This window comes from Aotus nancymaae, unplaced genomic scaffold (genome assembly GCF_030222135.1).
Source record: "Aotus nancymaae isolate 86718 unplaced genomic scaffold, 86718_ANA_hifiasm-v0.15.2.pri h1tg000059l, whole genome shotgun sequence".
NCBI classification, from domain to species: domain Eukaryota; kingdom Metazoa; phylum Chordata; class Mammalia; order Primates; family Aotidae; genus Aotus; species Aotus nancymaae.
The window spans coordinates 71,394,636-71,418,880 of NW_026988473.1; the positions used below are offsets into that span (position 1 = coordinate 71,394,636).

Sequence of the window (24,245 nt, forward strand, 5' to 3'; positions counted from 1 at the left end):
CGTATGTTGTTTTCAATAAGTATTTGTTGAATGGATTAAATGTCAATGGTAATGCTATACCCAAAAGTAATGTTCAGCAAGTAAGGGAGGTTCACTTCAGTTGGGACACAGCAGATTCAGTATTTAATTCAGCTAGGAGGTGCGTTCAGAGAGGGTCTAGGTGTCTGTGTGTCAGGAAGGCTATGGAAGGGATTCAGGCATTACATTTTTAACAGAGAGATTGTATTGTACCTCATGCTCTCTAGCTGTCCTTCTGAGTCAGAGCTTCCAGGATCTTTCAACAGTGGGCTCTGTTGTTCAGCTCTGAGCCACAGTGATATGCTCCTAGACCCTGGAACAAGGCTAGCACAAGGCATGCTCCTAGGCCCTGAACCACAGGCATATCTATCACAGCTCAGTCTCTGAAGTCACTGACACAGCTTGCCAAAATTCCATTCCATGTGGACCCTTTCAGGTGCTGCAAAAGGATTCGTCATTAGATAAGTGATATGTTTTCAGTACACAGCAGTTTTAAGCATCCTTTTTGAGTTTTTTCTGGGGAACAGTTGAAACAGTGCCTTTAAAATGCCAGTGAATCATCTCTAACTACAGCCTATGATGAAGCCATCTGTATTGCCCTGGGAAAATATCATGTGGCATAATTAATTCATTGGATGTGATGATTACTTAGAATTATAGAAATACAGTATTGGAAGGGCTCTCATGAGGTTTTGTAAAAAATTCTCAGACTCCTCCATAGACCTGTATTTAAACTTACCAGAAACATAATTACTCCATTCTTTGGATAATCTAGTAAAAACTTAAATATTTGCCATTAATGAGCTTGCAAAATCGGTTAAGTAACTTAATCTCTCCAGGCCTCAGTGTCTCATATTTAAAAGTCAGGGCAGGAATGTATCGTCTTTATTCAAACTCTACCACTGTGATACTGAAGGTCTATATAGAGCCTCTTCCAGGTTACTGGGGAGTAAAGGGCTGCCTTGAGTGGATAGCATTCCTGTCCCACATTATTGTTTATGTAGAACCATCTGCTACCTTTTTAATGTTTCTGTCTCTGATTTTACTCTGAAAAAAGAAAAAAGAGATCTGACAAACAAAAAATTATGGTCACTAGGACAGACAGTGTCCAAGCTCTCCCTGCATTCATAGGCAATGAATTTATCAACTTCATTGAGAACTGATCCAGTGGAGAGAGTACAGGGTTTTGAGTCAGAAGATATGATTAAGATGATGGCTCAGACCATCACCATCTGTGAGACTCTAGGTAAGTCACTGAGTTATTTAACATCTGGGCTGTAGGCCTAATAGCTTTCTCATAGTGCACTTTGGTTGGGCTCCCTAGGAATCAGAGCCTGAGACAAAGGCTTATATGCAACAACTTTATATGGGAGTGTGATTCCAGTAGCAGCCATGAGCAAAGGGGAGCAAGGCATAAAAGGAGGAAGAACGAGTACAAAAATGTGTCGTTGACTTGTTGCTTGATCCCAAAAGCTCATCTGAGAAGTGTGTAAAACGTCAGGGCGACAGAGGAGAAAACGTTTGTCTGTTGGTTTCTATTCCCCATTGGTGAACTATTCACCCTGTGGCGGAAACTGTTTTATATTTCTAATTTGTGCATGTGTGAGTATCAAGTGACTCTCACAAGTGACCTGCTTCCCGATTTCAAACAAACTGTGGAGCGAGGCAAGAGATGCGCAGTATTAGCCTGACAAGTCTATTTATAACTGCATGAAGCTGCTTGGAACCTATGCCAAACTGGTTAAGGAACTGTGGCTGGAATAAGTTCATCTGAGAAGATTTCTAACAGTGCATTAGAGATTTTTGTTATATTTCACCCCTTGCACCACTCTGTTCCACTTGTGCCCTCATTTAAATTCGATCTGTTACAGAGGTCCCTTCTAGGTGACGAACGGATTAGGAAAACAGTATTCCCAATGTCTGCAACAGCTCACATGACTCTAACTAGTATTCACCATTGCCTCCTTAATCATCGTTATAGAAATTGTTCACCTTTGATTAGCACTTTAGTTGGTCTGAGTAGTTGTCTGATGGGGTGACCCAGTTTTATATTCTCAAGTGATCTGAGTCCTTAATTTCTTTGCCTTTGTCAGGATTTGCTTGCAACTGTTTCCCATTGATCACTGGGCACAGAAGGTAAATAGGCCTCTCAGTAAACCCCCCAGATGCCATTGTCATTCCTGCTTCATTCTATTTTGTGGCAGCAGCTCCAGCTCATCATGGTAATCAGCCTTGGTTATCCCTAACATGAGTAATTTTATTTGCCTGCTAGTTCTTGGATATTAAGAGACCAATGTGACCATGTTGTAGTCATAGCTTCAAGTTCAGAGCATTACTGACTCCCTAGTAGAAACATTTAGTTATTGGGAACCATGCCTCTAATCTAGCAGACCTAAGATTTTGGGAATAGAAAGCAAATTTTGGCGAGTGGATCACTTGAAATGGTGGTGACCAAAGCCAATGCCATTTTCACTCCTTGATTCCTGGAACCGTGTATCCTAGCCATTAGAGACATAGCACCATGGCTATAGGTTTACTGTATGCACTGTATCCTAAAGCACAATCTCTACTCCTGAGCTGACACATTAACTGAGAATTAACAGACTGTCTGCTCATGGGTTTAGTCTACATGATAAAATGAGCAGATTCTATGGTCAGACACCAATTTTTTCACATCCTTTGCTTACTACAGTGACATATAAAACCCTCAGATAGTCATTCTGGCAGAGGTAATGTGGATAAGAAAGACTTGAGATAATGGATACTCCATTTGCTGATGTGATTATTATGCAATGCATGCCTTTACTGAAAGGTTCCACATATCCTATAACTATATATTGCCTACTATCTACCCAAAAAAATAAAAATAAGAAATGAAATTAGAAAAAATAAGCAAACTAAAGCCAGGATAAACAAAAGAGCGGAAATAATAAGATGAGGGTAGAAATTCATCATTTAGAAAGCAGAAAAAAAAAATAAAAACAAAATTGACAAACTTTTAGCTAGAATAACCAAAAAAAAGAAAGGACAAATTAGTAAATAAGTGTAAGACGAGAATCACTATTGATCCTACATAAATTAAAAGAATTATAAGGGAATACTATGAACAACTTATGCCACATAGTATATGATTCAGATGACATAGAAAAATTCTTAAAAAGGTAAACATGAACAACATGAACTCAAGAAGATATAGAAAAACTGAATACATTAATAATAAAATATTAAAAATCTTATAAGATTATTTCACTGGTGAATTATACTGTATATTTAAGGAAGAAAGAATATAAATAATTTACAAACTCTTAGATGACAGAGATGGAGGGAACATTTCCTAAAACATTCTGTGGTAGCAAGTGTTACTTTGAGAACAAAGCTGTTCAAAAACATCAAAAAGTGAACCCAGCAACATAAAGAGATGATTATGCACCATGACCTAGTAGAATTACCCAGAAATGCAAGATCGGTTTAATATTTAAAAACTCTTCAATGTATTCACCATGTTCAAAGAATAAAGAACAAAAATCATATAATTTCAAGAGATACAGAAAGCATTTTAAAAAATCAATGCCAATTCATGATATAAACTGTCAATAAACCAAAATAGAAAGGATTTTCCTCAACTAAATAAAGGGCATCTACAAAAATCCTACACCTAACATCATATTTAATAATAAAAGATCAAGTGCTTTTTCACCAAAATGAGGGACAATTTAAGTATGTCAGCTGTCAACACTTCTATTCAACATCAGACTCTGTATTCTAGTTCTAGCCTGTATAACAACTTCCTTCTCTTCTCAAACAAAAGGCAAGGAGGAAAGGGAAGGAAGGAAGAAGAGATGGAAGCAGGGAGAAGGGAGAAGGAAAGAAAGCTGGGGGTTGGAGGGGGAGTGAAGGCAAGAGCCGAGGGTGTGAGTGCACGTGTGCCAGTGGAGTGAGAACATTCAGCGCCACTGCCCTCTAGCCTGACGAAGGAGCAAGTTTCTGTCTCAAAAAAAGAAAACAAAAAGAAAAAAAGAATCTAAGCCATCCACATACAAAAAACTTCTAGAATTAATAAGTTTAGCAAGGTTGCAGAATAATAGATAATTAACAGAGCAACAAATAATTAAAAAATGGAATCAAGGCAGTGACTTCACTTACAATTAAAAGGTCTAAATCAGAAAGGTAAGTAAAGAATACTCAATAGAATCAACTGTGGCATAAATAAGAAAAAAACAGATTTAACAAGGTAGATAGATACAATATAAAAATAAAAACGCAGTGTTTTTCTCCTATTCCAGAAATAAGTAATTCAGAAATACAAAAGAAAATATATATTTGACTATAGCAAAATCAAATAGTACCAAAAATAAGCTTTCTTGTATAAAATTTAAACAAGGCCAAAAATAAAATTTAAAGTTTTTTAAGCCACTTTTTACACCAATTATTAAAAATTAATTTTCAGTTTTGATACAAGGTCAACATTTAAAGAATTTTGGGTGAGATTGTCAAAGCAATTATAAAACTCATCTGGAAAACTGGATAAATGAAAACTACTAGTGTATTTCAAAAGTAGAGAGAGGAACTTTTGCTTTACTAGATATAAATGTTTCCTATAACATCTCAATAACTGAAATAAAATGGTGGTTTTTAGCACTTTGGGAGGCAGAGGCGGGTGGATCACAAGGTCAAGAGATCGAGACCATCCTGGTCAACATGGTGAAACCTCATCTCTACTAAAAATACAAAAAATTAGCTGGGCATGGTGGCGCGTGCCTGTAATCCCAGCTACTCAGGAGGCTGAGGCAGGAGAATTGCCTGAACCCAGGAGGTGGAGGTTGCAGTGAGCCGAGATCGCGCCATTGCACTCCAGCCTGGGTAACAAGAGCGAAACTCCGTCCCAAAAAAATAAATAAATAAATAAAATAAAAAAAATAATAATAATTAGCAATATTTCTTTGAGGTAATTTAAGCAGGGTTATAATGGTTGTCTACTTGGCAAACAATGTTAGATATGCATTCTATAGAACAAAGGCCATTTCAGATGAAACAAAGAGTTGAATGCCAAAAAAAAAAAAAAAATCCCCAACAAAAAACATACAACCATACAAATAGAAGGAATATGAGTGAATATTTATCTGATTATGGAGGGGAAAAACTTTATGACAAATAGTGAAAGATATCTTCAAGGAAGAAGTGAAGTTAAGCTCATTAATTAACAATAAAAGACATTCTTTAAAGATCTTAGAGGAGATTCATAAAATGTTCACTGGAGATATGACAGGTGAAAACTTGATACAAGCAAATAAACTCAATTGGGGGAAAAAGAACAACCCAGAATCTGTGACCCTACCTAAAAGAATATGTATGAACAAATAGTAGCATACGAATATTAAACAAATAAAGATGAATGCAGTTATCAGTACAATGCAAATTTAAATTAAAATGTAAATCTATACAACTTCAGAATAAAACATAATAGAAGATTTATCTGTGGCCTTGAGGTAGGCAAGCTTTCTTGGAACAAAAAGAAGCATGAAACATTAAAAAATAACAATAAATGAACATCAAAACCAAAAACTTGGGCTCTTTGAAAAACACTGATAGGGAAATGAAAAGGTGAGCCACAGACTGAGAGAATGTACTTTAGCTGACAAAGACTTGTATTCTAAAAGCATAAATCCTTAATAATAGTGCCTGCCTGATGTCTGCCTTGAGGACAAGAACTTTGTTTCCCTTAGGACTGACCTGAGGCAACAGCACTGAAGCTTTAGGATGAGTTAGGGCCATATTCTGGGGAGAAAACAGCTCCTGTCAGTGGCCCTGACTGCTGAGGAGGGAGCTTAGGGTTAGGGTTAGGCTGCTGTAGATTTGTGGTGTTATTTCTGAGGCCTCTGTTCTATTCCATTGTCTATATATATGTTTTGGTACCAGTACCATGCTGTTTGGGTTACTGTAGCCTTATAGTTTAGTTTGAAGTCAGGCAGTGTGATGCTTCCTGCTTTGCTCTTTTTTCTTAGGATTGTCTTGGCTATATGGACTCTTTTTTGGTTCTATGTGAAATTTAAAGTAGATTTTTCTAATTCTGTGAAGAAACTCAATGGTAGCTTGATGGTGATAGCATTAAATCTATAAATTACTTGGGGCAGTATGTACATTTTCATAATATTGATCCTTTTTGCCATGAGCATGGAATGTTTTTCTATTTGTTTGTGTCCTCTATTATTTCCTTGAGCAGTGGTTTGTAGCTTTCCTTGACAAGGTCCTTCACATACCTTATTAGTTGTATTCCTAGGTATTTTATTCTCTTTTTTAGCAATTGTGAATGGGAATTTCACTCATGATTTGGCTCTCTGTCTAGTATTGGGGTATAGGAATGCTTGTGATTTTTGCACATGGATTTTGTATCCTGAGACTTTGTAGAAGTTGCTTATCTGCTTAAGGAGATTTGTGGCTGAGATGATGGAGTTTCCTAAATACACAATCATGTCATCTGCAAACAGAAAATTTGACTTCTTCTCTTCCTATTTGACTACGCTTTATTTCTTTCTCTTGCCCGATTGTCCTGGCCAGAACCTTCAATACTATGGAGTGGTGAGAGAGGGCATCCTTGTCCTGTGGCGGTTTCAAAGCAAATGCTTCCAGTTTTTGCTCATTCAGTATGATACTGGCTGTGGGTTTGTCATAAATAGTTCTTACTATTTTGAGATATGTGCTGTCAATACCTAGTTTATTGAGAGTCTTTACCATGATTGGGTGTTGAATTTTATCAAAGGCCTTTTCCACATTTATTGAGATAATCATGTCATTGTTGTCATTGGTTCTGTTTATGTGATGGATTACATTTATTGATTTACATATGTTAAGCGAGCCTTGCATCCCAGGGATGAAGCCAACTTAATCATGGTGGATAACCTTTTTGATGTGCTACTGGATTTGGTTTGCCAGTATTTTATTGAGGATTTTTGCATTAATGCTCATTAGGGATATTGGCCTGAAATTTTCTTTTCTTTTTTTTTTTTAATTGTGCCTCTGCCAGATTTTGCTATCAGGATAATGCTGGTCTAATAAAATGAGTTATGGAGAATTCCCTCTTTTTCTAATGTTTGGAATAGTTTCAGAAGGAATGATACCAGCTCCTCTTTGTATCTCTGGTAGAATTTAGCTGTGAAATGTCTTGTCCTGGGCTTTTTGGCTGGTAGGCTATTAATTACTGCCTTAATTTCAGAACTTGTTATTGGTCTATTGAGGGATTTAACTTCTTCCTGGTTGAGTCTTGGGAGAGTGTATGTGTCTAGGAATTTACCGATTTCTCTGGATTTTCTAGTTTATTTGCATAGAGGTGTTTATAGTATTCTCTGATAGTAGTTTGTATTTCTGTGGGATCAGTGGTGATATCCCCTTTATCATGTTTTATTATGTCTATTTGATTTTCTCTCTTTTCTTCTTTATTAATCTTGCTAGAAGTCTATTTTGTTAATCTTTTCAAAAAATCAGCTCCTAGATTCATTGATTTTTTTGAAGGGTTTTTCCTGTCTCTGTCTTCCTCAGTTCTGCCCTGATCTTAGTTAATTCTTGTCTTCTGCTAGCTTTTGAATTTGTTTTCTCTTGCTTCTCTGGTTATTTTAATTGTGATTTTACAGTGTCAATTTTAGATCTTTCTCCTGTGGGCATTTAGTGCTATAAATTTCCCTCTAAACACTGTTTTAGCTGTGTCCCAGAAATTCTGTATGTTGTGTCTTTGTTCTCACTGGTTTCAAAGAACTTACTTGTTTCTGCCTTAATTTCATTATTTACCCAGTAGTCATTCAGGAGCAAGTTGTTCCACTTTCATGTTATTCTTGTGCAGTTTTGAGTGAGTTTCTTAATCATGAGTTCTAATTTGATTGCACTGTGGTCTGAGAGACTGTTTTGACATCTGTTCTTTGTATTTGCTGAGGGCTGAGGAGTGTTTTACTTTCAATTATGAGGCCAATTTTAGAATAAGTGTGATATGGTGCTGAGAAGAATGTATATTCTGTTGGGGGTGAAGAGTTCTGTAGATCTCTACTAGGTCTGTTTGGTCCAGAGCTCTTAGTTCAAGTCCTGAATATCCTTTTAATTTTCTGTCTCGTTGATCTGCCTGATATTGACAGTGGGATGTTGAAGTCTCCCACTATTACTGTGTGGGAATCTAAGAACCTTTGTAGGTCTCTAAGAATTGGCCTTATGAATCAGGGTGCTCCTCTATTGGGTGCATATATGTTTAGGATAGTTAGCTCTTCTAGTTGCACTGATTTCTTTACCATTATGTTATGCCCTTCTTTGTCTTTTTTGATCTTTGTTGGTTTAAAGACTGTTTTATCAGAGACTAAGATTGCAACCCCTGCTTTTTTTTGCTTTCCATTTATTTGGTAAATCTTCCCCCATCCCTTTATTTTGAGTGTATGTGTGTCTTTGCATGTGAGATGGGTCTCCTGAACATAGCACACTGATGGGTCTTGACTGTATCCAATTTGCCAGTCTGTGTGTTTTAATTAGGGATTTAACCCATTTACATTTAAGGTTAATATTGTTAGGTATGAATTTGATCCTGTCATTATGATGCTAGCTGGTTATTTTGACGGTTAGTTGTTGCAGTTTCTTCATAGTGTTGATGGTCTTTATAATTTGGTATGTTTTTGCAGTGGCTAGTACTGGTTGTTCCTTTCCATAACTCTTGTAAGGCAGGCCTGATGGTGACAAAATCTCTCAGTATTTGCTTGTGAAGCCTAGTTTGGCTAGGTATGAAATTCTAGGTTGAAAATTCTTTTCTGTAAGAATTTTGACTATGGGCCCCCATTTCTTCTGGCTTGTAGGGTTTCTGCAGAGAGATCTGCTATTAGTCTAATCTGCTTCCCTTTGTAGGTAACCCAACCTTTCTCTCTGGCTGCCCTTAACATTTTTTCATTCATTTCAACCTTGGTGAATCTAATGATTATGTGTCTTGTGATTGCTCTTCTTGAGGAGTATCTTTTTGGTGTTCTCTGTATTTTTTGAATTTGAATATGGGCCTGTCATGCTAGGGTGGGGAAGTTCTCCTGGAAAATGTCCTGAAGAGTGTTTTCCAGGAAAACTGCCTATTCAAGCCTCAATAATGGCAGGCACCTCTTGCCCCTCCAAGCTTGAGTGTCCCAGGTCAACTTCAGACTGCTGTGCTGGCAGCACGAATTTCAAGCCAATGGATCTTAGTTTGCTGGGCTCCAAGGGGGTGGGATCCACTAAGCTAGACCACTTGGCTCCCTGGCTTCAGCCTGCGTTACAGGGCAGTGAATGGTTCTGTCTCACTGGCATTCCAGACACCACTGGGGTATGAAAAAAAAAAAAAACCAACTCCTGCAGCTAGCTGGATGTCTGCCCAAATGGCCACCCAATTTTGTGCTTGAAACCCAGGGCCCTGGTTGTGTAGGCACCTGAGGGAATCTCCTGATCTGCAGGTTGTGAAGACTATGGGAAAAGTGTAGTATCTGGGCTGGAATATACTGTTCCTCACAGCACAGTACCTCATGGCTTCCCTTGGCTAGAGGAGGGAGTTTCCTGACCCCTTGAGCTTTTCAGGTGAAGTGATGCCCTACCCTGCTTCGGCTCATCCTTTGTTGGCTGCACCCACTGTCTAACCTGTCCCAATGAGAAGGGCTGGATACCTCAGCTGGAAATGCAGAAATCACCTACCTTCTGTGTTTATCTTGCTAGGAGCTGCAGACTGGAGCTATTCCTATTTGGCCATCTTGCCAGCCACCCCAGAGAAAATGTTCTTAAACTATGCATCTGACAAAGGTCTAATATCCAGAATCTATAAGGAACTTAACAAGTAAAAAACAAACAACCTCATTAAAAAATGGACCAAGGACAAAAACAGACACTTCTTAAAAGAAGTGTTCTTACTTCTTACTTTCAGCCAATTAATGTAGAAAAAATTCTTCAAATCACTAATCATCAGTGAAATGTAAATCAAAACCACAATGAGATACCATCTCACACCAGTCAGATTGTCTACTATTAAAAAGTAAAAACAAAAAAACCAGAAAAAAACAGATGTTAATGGGGCTTGTACACTGTTGGTGGGAATGTAAATTAGTCACTGTGGAAAATAGTTCGGAGATTTCTCAAAGAATATAAAACACAACTACCATTTGATCCAGCAACCCCATTACTGGCTATATGCCCAAAGGAAAATAAACATTATACACACATATATATATCTCATACATATATGTAGGTATATGTGTGTGTATATATACACACATATCCTTCATTATGCAACTACATCTCTCAAAATACATGTATGTATATGTGTGTGTATATACATATATCCTTCACTATATACATACATGTATCTCATACATACATGTATGTACATGTGTATATACACATACACATACATGTGTGTATATGTGTATAAATATGTATATACACATACATACATACATATATATATATATATATATATATATATTCCTCTGTATATATAGGAATTGGCTTACACATTTGTAGGGATAGACTAGTCTGAAATCTGCGGGGTAGACTAGCCAGATGGAGACCCAGGATAGAGACCCAAGAAAGAGTTGATGCTGCGGTTCCGGTCAAAAGGCAGCCTAGAAGTAGAATTTCTTCTTCCTTAGGGATCTCAGTCTGTTTCTCTTAAAGCTTTCAACTGGTTTAATGGGGCCTATCCACATTATTGGAGATAATTTACTCAATGTCTACTAATTGAAATGTTATTCAAATCTAAAGAAATAACCATCACAGTAACATCTAGACTGATGTTTGATAAAAACCTGGGTATGGTAGCCTAGCCAAGTTGACATATGAAATTAACCATCAGAGCAAGTAAACAAAAAATTAAAGTGTGATAACTGATAAATTCTTAGAGAGTGGTGAATGTATTTTTTTGACAGGATCTTCTCTTAAAAAACAGAAACTTCACGAAATGTGGCTTAGTCCATTCAGGCTGTTCTAAAAAATAGCATAAACTTCATGGCTTGTAAATGGCAGAAACTTATCTTTTATAGTTCTAGAAGCTAAGAAATCCAAGATCAAGGCACCAGCAGATTCAGTGTCTGGTGAGGGCCTGTTTTTGTTTCATAGATGGTATCTTCTTACTGCATCCTCATGTGGTGAAATAGCTCTCTGAGGGCATTACTCTTAATAATGAGGACAGAGCTCTCACAGCCTAATCATCTCTCAGAGGCACCATTCTCCAATACTATTACATTGGGAATATCTGGTTCAACATAGGAATTTTGGGGGCCTATAAACATTCAGTCCATAGAAACATGCTCTTATATCAATGCCAGAAATCAGAGAAAAAAATTCTAAATATTTGTTTCTTGTTTCATTTGTATTAATTTTTTGTTTTTATTTTTGAAATATTTTAAAATACTACCAGATACAACTGAAAAAAAATATGGGCAGAGTAAGGTAAAATATTTAAATCAAGACAATAAGCATTTTATTGTTTATTAATCAATGTTGCACTGAGTTTCTCAGAGATTTAAAGAGAAAACAAGTGAATGAAGAATGTACTGCTAACAGTGAGATGTTTTCAGTCCTGAATGTTACAATACATTTAGTCAGGTATTCCACTTCCCCTAATGGCTGGCTAGATATTTGAGACAAATGAAATCCTGGGTCTGGACTGGTACCAGTTCATGCCTGTTGGGAACAAGGCTGCATAGCAGGAGTTGAGTGGCAAGTGAGCATTACTGCCTGAGCTCCATCTCCTGTCAGATCAGTGGATTCTTATAGGAGTGAAAACCCTATTGTGAACTGCGCATGCCAGAGATCTAGGTTTCATGGTTCTTAGGAAAATCTAATGTCTGATGATCTAAGTTGGAACAATTTCATCCCAAAACCATCCCCCACAAAAGTCCATGGAAAAATTGTCTTCCACTAAACCAGTCCCTAGTGCCAAAAAGATTGGGGACTGCTGATGTATAGAGAACACTTTATTCAAAACTCCAAAATGCTAATACAAACAAGTTTAAAGTTTAAAATTTTCCACATGACACAGATGACCTAGTACAAGGAGTAATTTACTTATAGGACATCCCTAAGTCCCATATTAAAGTGGATTATTTTAGCAGAGTTCTCACACTTTGACGGGCTTACTGCTTTGTTCTTTATGACTGGAAAAAACACAGCACAGAGCACAGCTACATACGCTGTCTTTACTGGATTTACACATATCCCAAGGGTAAAAGTAGTTCTGTAGAATTACCAAAAATAATCAATTTAATAGAAGGAAATATGAGAGAGGAAAAGGAACATACAGTTGGCCTGACAGACAGAAAGCACGTAATAAGATCCTAGATTTAAATCCACATATGTAAGTAATTTCATTTAAAACAAATGAATGATCTAATTTAAAGAAAAACATTGCCAAGTTGGATAAAACAAGAACAAAATTCAGCTACATGTTTTTCACAAGAGCCACATCTAAAATATAAGGATATAGAAGTTTTGAAAGAAAGGATACAAAAGATTTGCCAAGAAATCCTAACAAAAGATGGCACAACTACTGATTTGCCCAGACTACAAAAGAATCTACATGCCTAGTACTAGATGTGAAAAAAGACTTTCAAATGTGATAGGAAACTTTTCCTTTATCTTGCCAGGGCTGCAGTCTGGGGTGCTGCCAACTTGTACTTCCAGCGACACAAAGGTAAGTCATGGTCTCTGACTTCTGCTTTTCACCACTTTGTGTAGCCTGAGGAAGAACTGATATGAATCTGGACTTATGATACTAAATCAAGACAGACATTCACATGGGAAAAGCTAGAGCATCGTTACTCAACCTGGGCAACCTTTCCATTGTCTGAATCCCAAAGATAGTTCTTCTATTTTTAAAAGAATAATCAGAGGAAGCAGAAATTACTTAACAGTGGAAAGCTCTGGAAAAAATAAGTTTTGGGAAGGTTAATGGTTTATTCACCAAGGTAATTTTATTCTTCGTTCATTTTATCCTCAATTTCTGTTTTCTGCTTAACAATTTGGAGGCCGTTAAATCTAGAAAATAAAATAACTTCGATTATCATGTTAGTAGTTCCTTTCCTCAAGTTATTTCCTATTCTTTATAACCTAGAAAAGATGTTAGATTTATCCAGTTTCAACATACTATATCTCTTTTGAATTTAAAAGTAATAAAAAACATTCAGATATTAATTGAAATTGCTGTCTGAATAAGCTACTCTTAAATTGTATGTATTTCAGTATCTATGAGTTCTCAAACACGTAAAAAGAGGAAGGGAAACATTTTTCTAACAATATTTCAAAACTTCTGAAAAAATTAGATTCTCTATTATCATATAGATACAGAGGAGATATAAGGGGAAAGTAGACTTTACTCTCTTTTTTTACTTCTGTTTTTCTATTTTATACTGAAAATGTCCCCAGACACCTACAGTTGCTCTGTCACTAACTTGCTTCAGTTATCTAGATTTTTATTATGTTTATTTTGAGATGGGGTCTTACTATGTTGCCCAAGCTTGACTTGAACTCCTGGGCATAAGTGATCTTCTTCTCTCAGCTTCCTGAGTAGCGGGGACTACAGGCACGCACCACCATATCTAGTCCTAGAATTTTTATAAAACGGAATCGTACAGTGTGAACTTGTCTTTGGCTTCTTTCATTAAGGATAATTATTTTGAGATTCATCCTTGTTGTGTATACCAATAATCCCTATTATTTTGTGTTACTCAAAATGTCATATACATGATATGCAGTAAAAAAATAAAAAGAATAGGGACCACATATTTAAAGTTAGCCAGTAATCAAAAAGTGAAGAAAAACTAGTCCTGATGGGTGTGACTTTGTTGTTAATAATTCTGTAAACCAGTGGTTATATTCTTTTCACTGTGGTAGGGGCAAAGTTCTATTAGCATACATGTGGATAGCAAATAGAGTTTGCTCATAAATCTTTTTTCTGAAATGTAAATAGGATCATACACCTACCTGCTTAAACAGAGAAAAAACAAAAAAACAACAAATTTGTTACTGGTGGGAGGTATATCCAAGTTCCTCTGAGTTACCAGCAGGGTATCGGTGCAGGTCTGCAGCAACTTCAATTCTTGCCTCAGGAGAAAGAATTCAACTGAGGGGCATAAGGCGGCAGAGACTGAGGCGAGTTTTAGAATAAGAGTGGAAGTTTATTTTAAAAATGCTTTAGAACAGCAAAGAAAGGAAAATCGCTTGAAGAAACACATGTGGGTACCTGAATGTTTAAAGAGAACATTAAAGAGAACGTTTAATGTTAAAAAGAGCATTTAACGCTGATCCTAGGACGTAATGGGCTGTCCTCTTTCCCATGTTTCTCCCTTAGGGTGGGCTTCCCGCATGTGCAGTGCCCGCCTTACCCCTGGGAACTGAGCACACGCAGCGTGTCTACGAATTTGGACACATGCCCGTCTCAGGCTTTTTCTAGTGGAGTGTCCCTGGAAGTCACACCTCACCATTTTTTTCTTCTTGGTATCCCAGGAAGTTTCTTCTCCCTGACATTTGCATTCGGTTTACACTTGAATGTTAATAGTTGTGGAACATCAGGAGATTGTCGCTCCAGGGTGCCCTGGCGCCAACTGCAGAATTATCATTGTTAGAAAGGCAGTGTCATAATTGTGGAACCACGTTCATGCCTATCTAACTACCTGTAACAAATTCACGAACATAAAATACCTACACAGTTGTCCTCTTCTTACGTCTTCAGGCCTGGTTTCCAACCTATTTTTAAGGACCGCATTATGGTCCTTAAAACCTCTTTTGCTTCCTGAACCTCTATTTGGAATGTTTACTCCTTTATCTACTTTCTTCGCTGTAGAATCTTTTAGAGGCTGCCGGTCTCAGTTGTACTGTGAACAGTTATTTTTCCTCTTCTCTCTTCGTATTAGTTCCCTCATTGTGGTTGTCTTAATCAAGCCTTTTATTTTGTTGCTTTTTAAATTCCAGGGGAAAGATAAAGTCACCAGGGATTACATTTATTATTTAATGTAAAAAATAATAAAAATCTAACAATTTCTTTTAAATAAATATTACTCCCATTTTATACATTAAGTACATAAGAGTTATAAAAATATAAGAAATTTGCTGGTGATATTTTATGGTTGAAAAGTGATTGAAATTGGGGAGAATATGAAATGTGTACAATTTCAAATAGTAGCTTTTTCAGGTCGTGATTTTAATGAGCCGTCTGAATTTCTGTTGTTTATTTCACTTACACAATGAATACACTTTGTATCCTTGTGGAAATTCAGATCCATCTGACTCCAAAAAGCTTTGCCAGAGGTCATACTATGAGCCTGGAGGTTGGTAGACAACTTCAAATAGGTTAAGATGCTGTTCACTATGAAGTAGAGAAAAATTGGACGTTTAGGGATCAGTATCTCCACACCACCATTGACCTTGGGCAAATAACTTCGTTTCATCAATTGTAAAATGAATAGATTTGACCTGCTCAGTGACATTCGTTTTTTAAAGTCTCTTTTTCTTTTGCTAAATACAAAACCTTCCTTGTCATTCTTGGGGATGCTCTGATTGCCCTTAGGCCAATCTCACTCCTCTGTAACTGATGATTAAATCACACCTGAAGCTGTGTTGAACACTGGCCTGAGCCCACTTTCATTTTATTGGCTCTATAAATACATAACAATTCAGGCTATAAAAAAATAAACACAATTTCAGCTTCTAAGGCTGAAGGAGACATGTAGTCACATATTTTGGTTGAGGAAATAGGGTTTGTACACCTGTATGAAGAGTCTTTTGGGATTTCTGAGTAAATGGGTCCCTGTGTGATGGTTTCCCAGCCGAGACAAGCACATTCCTGACTGCAGGCACAGGCTGTATGCTTGACTCTTAAGCAGCTTTGCTGGTCTTGCAGAGGTCCAACACCGCTCATCGTGTATCTTCCATTCAACGGATCAGCAGAATAGATTTCTTGGCTTTTGTGCAAAACGCGGAAAGACTGAATCCTCATGTCAGTAATTTCTGGTTGCTTGGAAACAATTCTCCTTTTGCCACTGTGAAGGAATTTAGGTCAGCAGTGAATTAATCCCTTACAAATTAGAGAAATACAGCCAATCATAAATTCTAAATTGGCTTGTCGAAGATGGGAACTATTACACTGATTCCACTTTTTTTAATGAATGAGAAACAAATTGAAAGGCAACGTTCCAAAAAAAATTCTCTGAAAGTGAACAATGTTATTTTACAGCAAGAAGTGCTTGTTTTTATCAAGAAAGATCCAATGATTCTTATGACCCAGGCCAAATAGGGTTTTTACCACCTCACATTAGTAGCATATAGCAATGAAGAGACAGGGAATAAAGTGAATTGCGTCGCTGGGAGGGACCCTAATTCTGAAAGAATGCAGATGGTATTTTATATCCTTCAGTCTGATAAGAACAGCAGAAATAACCATTTGAGAAACCTCACAGGAATTCATTTCAAGTCATGAATTTTGGAAGGAGATAAGGAGAAAGAAGATTCCCAAGTTCTTTTCATATTCTACCCAGGCATTAAGATAGTACAGTATGTTGATAAAGAACTGTGCCAGTTCCAGGGTGAAATAACTGGGCATGTTCAAGGTTAAGATTACTTTTTCTCCCTTTTCAGGAGGTAGATAACCAAGACAGGGAAAGGAGAGAAAAATAAGCAGATAAAAAGCCCTAGTTCATTTTCCTTGACCCAGAAAATGAAGGCATACAGACACCCACACCCACCCACACACACCCACACACCCACACACACACCCACACACACACACACACACCTCTGTCAGAGACAGATTCTATGGATTCAATCTCCCTTTCTCTCTCATATATATGTGATATATAGGATCGATATCTCTCTCTTTCTCTCTCTCTCTCTCTCTCTCTCTCCTCACGGCTATATGCTACTAATGCATAGTGGTAAACTGTCTCTCTATATATCAGTATCCTTTTGCCATTGTGAAGGAATTTGGTCTAGATACATAAACATTGTGTGTGTGTATACAGAGAGAAAGAAAGAGAGATCCTATATCCTGTAGGTTTTATTTTTCTGAAGAACCCTTAATAATACATAAAATATTCCGTGTTTTAAATACCTTCAGAGCTTGTACAAATGCAGATATGAAGGACCTATTTTGTTTCTGGGATGAAAGCTAAGAATCTATATTTTTACCAGGTACCAGATGATTCTAATACATACAAAGTTTGAAGACCACTGTGCTAGAACAGTAACAGTATTGTTATTTGATTCTATATGAATCAAATATTAGATTTATTATCAGTTTTAACCTTATGCCATCCTTAAATTAATTTTATGAGGTAGGCAATATTAATAGAGCTTTAAATCACATGAAAATATTTAGGTAGGTAAGCTAACACCTTCAACCTAATTAGGATGTTTCGGCTGTTGAAATCAAGAGCTTCTACCTAACTACGAAATGCCAGAGCTTCCTGGAACTGCTATAAGGCATACAAATTGGTAGTTTTATAGAAATCTCACAAATTCTTGTTCAAAACTTTTAAACTTTTACCTAGTCAGAGCTGGTTCCACTCTAGAAAGACTCCTGAGGGATTTAAACATTTTATTCCTCAATGTAAATGATGCTTTTCAGTGTATTCATTGCACCATTTTTTTTTCTCACAGAAGAATCCTAAGAGATCAATTGAAACAATCCTGTAGTTTTATAGGTTTTATAGACCAAGGAGAGACTTAGGGAGGTTAAAACTCATTTAAATAATTTAAGCAGTATCATTTGTTTAAAATATTGATAAAATATACTTAATCTTTTTTCTTGAAACAGTTTAACATACATTCTTATGAGCTTTCTTTCTGCATTGAAGCTGCCTTATCTGAAAACTTGTTAGTATGTCACTTTCTACTTATGAACCTTAATAAATAGTGTAGAGCATAAGATAAAGCCTTTAAAAGTTCACATATTTCTCAATTGGAAAGACTTCATTAATTGTTATTATTTTTATGCAGAAATAGAGACTAGTCTGCTTTTAGGGACATTTCAAATGGTCTGTCAGCATCAACTCTGAAGAAATTCCAGTAGTATCTTCTAATGGCTCTGATAATCATAGAGTTTTATCTCATTCCATACAAGAGGATGTTATTATGAAGTAATTGATCATCTCAAATGAAGTCAAGACAAATATATTAATTATTAATCAAGAATCTTAGTGACTAGATGGGCTCAAAGGAACAAAGTGATTGCAACATCCATTTGAAGTATGAGAATTGATTCTAGAAAAATCACAGCGACCCAGGATTGGTTCTAAAAGCATCTTTTGGGCACAGTTGTCCCTAGGAAAGATACAGAATCTTTTATCTCAGACTATTTCTCAACCTTTGTATTTGTCAGAATCACCTGAAGTTCTTCTTAAAATGCAGATAACTGGGAACTCCATTTCCAGAGTTTCTTATTCAGTAGATCTGGGATAAGGCTTGATAATTTTCTTTTCTTTTTTTTTTTTAGGGAAAAATTGAAAGCTTTTTATTTGATAACTGGTACTGGATAATGATGCCCACTTATTACCCTTTTTTTTCTTTCTTTTTATTGTACTTTAGGTTCTGAGGTACATGTGCAGATCATGCAGGATTGTTGCATAGGTACACACATGGCAATGTGGTTTGCTGCCTCTATTCTCCCATCACCTACATCTGGCATTTCTCCCATGTTATCCCTCCCCAACCTCTCCAACCCCCCACTGTCTTTCCCTTGGCCCCCCACAACAGACCCCAGTGTGTGATGCTCCCCTCCCTGTGTTCCTATGTCCTCATAGTTCAACACCCACCTATGAGTGAGAACATGCAGTGTTTGATTTTCTGTTCTTATGTCAGTTTGCTGAGAATGATGGTTTCCAGATTCATCCATGTCCCTACAAAGGACACAAACTCATCATTTTTTATGACTGCATAGTATTCCATGGTTTATATGTGCCACATTTTCCTTGTCCAGTCTATCATCGATGGGCATTTGGGTTGGTTCCAGGTCTTTGCTATTGTAAACAGTGCCACTATGAACATACATGTGCATGTATCTTTGTAACAGAATGATTTATAATCCTTTGGGTATATACCCAGTAATGGGACTGCTGGTTCAAAGGGAATTTCTATTTCTAGGTCCTTGAGGAAGTGCCACACTGTCTTCCACAATGGTTGAACTAATTTACACTCCCACCAACAGCGTAAAAATGTTCCTGTTTCTCCACATCCTCTCCAGCATCTGTTGTCTCCAGATTTTTTAATGATTGCCATTTTAACTGGTGTGAGGTGGTATCTCAATGTGGTTTTTATTTGCATTTCTCTAATAAGAAGTGATGAGCTTTTTTCCATGTGTTTCTTGGCCTCATATATGTCTTCTTTTGAAAAGTGTTCATATCCTTTGCCCACTTTTGGGTTTTTTTTTTTTGTAAATCTTTTTAGTTCTTTGTAGATTCTGGATATTAGCCCTTTGTCAGATGGGTAGATTGCAAAAATTTTTTCCCGTCCTGTTGATTGCTGGTTCACTCTAATGATTGTTTCTTTTGCTGTACAGAAGCTGTGGAGTTTAATTAGGTCCCATTTGTCTATTTGGGCTTTTGTTGCCAATGCTTTTGGTGTTTTGGTCATGAAGTCCTTGCCTGGGCCTATGTCCTGAATGGTTTTGCCTAGATTTTCATCTAGGATTTTTATGGTGTTAGGCCTTATGTTTAAGTCTTTAATCTTTCTGCTTTCTGTACATGGCTAGCCAGTTTTCCCAACACCATTTATTAAACAGGGAATCCTTTCCCCATTTCTTCTTTTTGTCAGGTTTGTCAAGATCAGATGGTTGTAGATGTGTGGCATTGCCTCCAAGGCCTCTGTTCTGTTCTATTGGTCTATATCTCTGTTTTGGTACCAGTACCATGCTATATTAATTACTGTAGCCTTGTAGTGTAGTTTGAAATCAGGTAGTATGATGCGTCTGGCTTTGTTCTTTTGGTTTAGGATTGTCTTGGCTATGTAGGCTCTCTTTTGGCTCCATATAATTTGCTTTTCTAACAAATTCCCAGCTGGTGATGTTGCTACTAGCTTGGGAACCACAGTTTAGGAACTACTGCCCTAGTAAACATGCTGCCCTAAAAGAAAAGGAAAACAATTCACAATATTTGTATACTTCAAACTAGTATGCCGTATTTTAAAATAAATGGATGAACACAATAGTAATAATTATCAATATTGAGATTTACTTGGCACTTACTTGGTCCTGTGCAATAGGTCATTTAATTCTCTCAAGAATCCTCCTAGGTGAGTATTTTTATTACTACCATTTTAGAGGTGAGAAAACTGAACAAAAGAGTAGTTAAGTAAATAACCTGAAGTTACATGGATAATCAGACGGACCTAAAATTTGGATCCAGGCACTCTGACTCCAGAGCATAGCTTGACACTTGATCTATGCATACACTTCTCAAGTAGAAATTTTTAATTGTGGCAATAAAACCAGCATTAGGGTCAGATAGACCTGAATGAAATGAAAACTTCACAACACTTTTACAAACTATAAGTGATAGACATACAATTTTTTTTATTATCTTTATCGGTCAATTGGAGCTAATAACACTTAGTTTTGTAGGAATGTTAAAAAATAAAATCAAATAATATATATAAAACAGTTAGATAAAGATATAGCATGTATAGGTGGTTTACAAATTGGATCCGTTATCTGCTCATACCAACTGTAACTCCAGACACATCAAGAATTAACTTCCCAATTTATGATTTACCATTTATCCATTCATTTAATTTTCACATGTTAAATAATTCTTATGAAACAAACAATGATACTTTTCAAGAGCTAAAGGAAAAAATTACAAATTTATAAACTAGTAGCATTCTATAGTACTAGTGATGAACTGGATTTAATTGAAGATCAGACACCTCTGACAGGTAGAGACTATGTTTGCCAGTTTAGGCTTGAGGATTTCTATTAGAGCTCTATTCACAGCAGCCCCTTGGCCTACCCATTTCAAGTGACAGCTCAGGACCTATGTATCCAGTTTTTTAGGACAGATGCCTTTTTGAATTTGGGTATTGCCGAGAAATAGGCAGTGTAACCTATTGAACAGTTGTCTCAACCTTTGAAGTGCTGAAACCATCTGTGGAGAGAGTTTTTACTTGCCTCCTTTGGCTGCAGTAAATTTTCCATATGGTTCGCTGCAGCACTGCAGATGTAGTGCTACCAAGTGTGTGATTCATATCTGCAGATAGTATGGGAAGATTTCCATAGCAACAGGCCACTAAAAAATGAGAAAATGAGGAGTCAATGTTACATAACAGGATTTTAAAAAATTATTTTGTTTTGTTCTTTTGCTGAAATGGCAACTGGTTTGTATTTCTCAAGAATTTTAATGAGGTAATATACCAAATTTAATAATTACATTAAAAATTAATTTTCCCTGTAGATAATACAGGAAAAGAACACAAACTCTCAAAAGTATCTGAACTTTTATTTTTCAGTTAATCAAATTTCAAGTTGAGATCTCTATCTTGTCCATGTTACAATTCTAGCAATGTGCTTTATAAGTAATCTATAAAGGATCAAGAAAATGGGATTTCATATAGAATCTACTAAGATTCATTTATTGTATATTAGTATGTATTACACACACACACACACCCAGGCCCTGAAATGAAAAACAGTCTGTATCTTTGAGAAGCTCCAAGCCTAATATGGAAGAAAGAAACACAAGCAAATATATTCAGCATTGATAGATACTGTGTTATGGGCAGCAGCAGGACTGCGTCTATTGGTTGGTTATACAGGAGGCCAGTTTCATGAATCAACCCTCCTGCTGAAATATCCTAAGAAGGTCTGGGTAAGGTATTACAAATAAGTTTAAAGTATTAATAAGCTCTCAGGGAAGTGAGCAATTCTCAGATCAGGCACTAATAAAGAATGGCAATTCAAAGAACTAATTGCCATTCTTAGTGCTCTGCAGCTGGCATTCACTCTAAGGACAATTGCCAAACCATGTAAACTTGCATTTTGGTTTTCATGGATTCATGAAGTGAAAGAGACAGGAAAGCAAACCTAGAGTCTGCCAAAGGCAGGAAACCAAGTAGATTTCTCTGGCAAAACTAGGTTCTCAGGGTTATTATGACCTCTTCAGTATAAGGATGAGCCAAAACAAAGCCAATAAAATCTTTCTTAGTGTACCGAAGAATCAATTGTTTTTTAATAACAATGAAATGAGCTCCAAATGAAAAATGACAGAGTGAGAATTGAGAAACGTAACATAGTACTTGCCCAGATTTTCAATCTATAACCTCACCATCTGGTTCAAAAAAAACACAGCCACGTATTCAAATCAGAGTCTTTCAGTATTGGCAACACTTGGCAAATCAAAGGCAAATCGAACTCTGCAGTGTTCACCTTTTCCCAGGTCCCAAATAATTTTCATGCATAAAACTCTAAGAAAAATAAGCTTATGAAAGTGGACTAAATTCACTAGGAAATGAGGTGCTGTGAATAAGAACCATTAAAGAACAGCAAACAAAGTTTTATAACATCATCACATAATAAAATAATCAGAATCAAATTATAAAATAACTCTAATATACTTAAAGAAAAAAATAAGTTTAAAAACATGTATATTGAATAAGGAACTAGAATCAATGACCATATTGAGAATAGTTTAAATAGCACAGGTGGCTTTGCAGCATATTAGAGAATAAAAAACTAGTAAAGTAGAATATGGTTCTGAAGAAATTATCTGAAACTACTATGAAGCAATGCGATGGATTATTTAAAAGGGAAGCAAGGAGACACTGATATTGGAGTAAGACGATCCAACATACATGTTCATCAAGGTTCTAAGAGAGGAGCAAGGAGAAACTGCAGCAATATTGGAATGAGTTTAGGCTGCTAATTTTCCAGCAGAAATAAAAGACCAATCCACATTTTTTAAGCCCAATAAATCACAAGTAGGACTTTAAAAAACCCTAGAACATTATAAACAGCAATAAAGAAAAGAGAGCATTTTAAAAGCAGGCAAGCGGAAATGATAGGCTACTTCTGAAGTAGTGATACAAGAAGAGTTAATTTTCCAGAAGCAACCACAGAAGGTAGAATAATTTGTTCAATGTATTGAGAGAAAGTAACTGTTGGCCTAGAATTCTACATACATTACATGTATCTCTGAAAAACAAGAGCAGAACAGAGAAATATTCAGATGAACAAAACTTAAGGAATTTACCTGCAATTTACCTGTGTTATTTTACCTATAAAAACCTGTGTTATTTTACCTATAAAAACTTTCTTAAGGATATATTTAAGGAAGAAGAAAATTCTTCTCAAATGTAACTGCAAGAAGCAAAAGCAAAGTAGTAAATTTGTGACTAAGTCTGAACAAGCACTGATTATAAAGGCCGGGCACGGTGGCTCACACTTGTAATTCTAGCAATTTGGGAGACTGAGGCAGGTAGACTACCCGAGGTCAGGAGTTTGAGACCAGCCTGGCCAACATGACAAAACCCCATCTCTACTAAAAATACAGAAAATTAGCTGGATGTGGTGGTGGGCAGTTGTAATCTCAGCTACTTGGGAGGCCAAGGCAGGAGAATCTCTTGAACCTGGGGGGTGGAGGTTGCAGTGAGCTGAGATTGTGCCTCTGCACTCCAGCCTAGGCAAAAGAGTGAGACTGCATCTCAAAAAAAAAAAAAGTATAATAAAATATTGGGGATTCCAGAATAAAGTGAAGTACGTGATAATATTATATAAGTTGGAGAAATTGTAAATGGAATTAAAGGGTTTTATGGCTTTTGTATTTCTTAGGAGGTGAAAAAAGAAACTGATTAATTTTAAACTTTGAGAAGCATACCTCTTGTAATTACTACAGTAACCATTTCAAACACAAAGTAGAAATAAAATACATTACTTCCAAATTAAAAGAGGGACTAAAATAAGAAAAATATACCAGAATTCAAGAGAAACCAAAAAATATGAGAAAAAAATGTCATCCAGGTGAGATAAGTAGAAAGCACAAAATAGAATAGCAGAAATAAATCCAAAACTTATAAAAATTGTTATTCCATATAATTGAACAAAATGTTACAGTTTAAAGCAAAAAATTATCAGAGTAGATTAAAATAACCCAAGTACAAGCATGTATTAGACAATGATTGCTACATAAAAATTGCCCAAAAACTTAGTGGCTAAAAACAACATACATATTTACTTTACAGTTTCTGTGGGTCAAGAATCTGGGAATGTCTTAGCAGGT

At 36.4% G+C, this 24,245-nt stretch overlaps 1 long non-coding RNA gene across 2 annotated transcripts in view; it reads left to right on the top strand.

The window, feature by feature from the left end:
• The window catches only part of LOC105728928 (uncharacterized), a 180,746-nt gene that overhangs the window by 8,761 nt on the left and 147,740 nt on the right, over positions 1-24,245 (top strand). For both annotated transcript variants that reach the window (XR_002478748.1, XR_002478749.2), the window contains exon 2: positions 12,636-12,682. This is a non-coding gene — a long non-coding RNA (uncharacterized LOC105728928). The remainder of the gene's footprint in view (positions 1-12,635; positions 12,683-24,245) is intronic.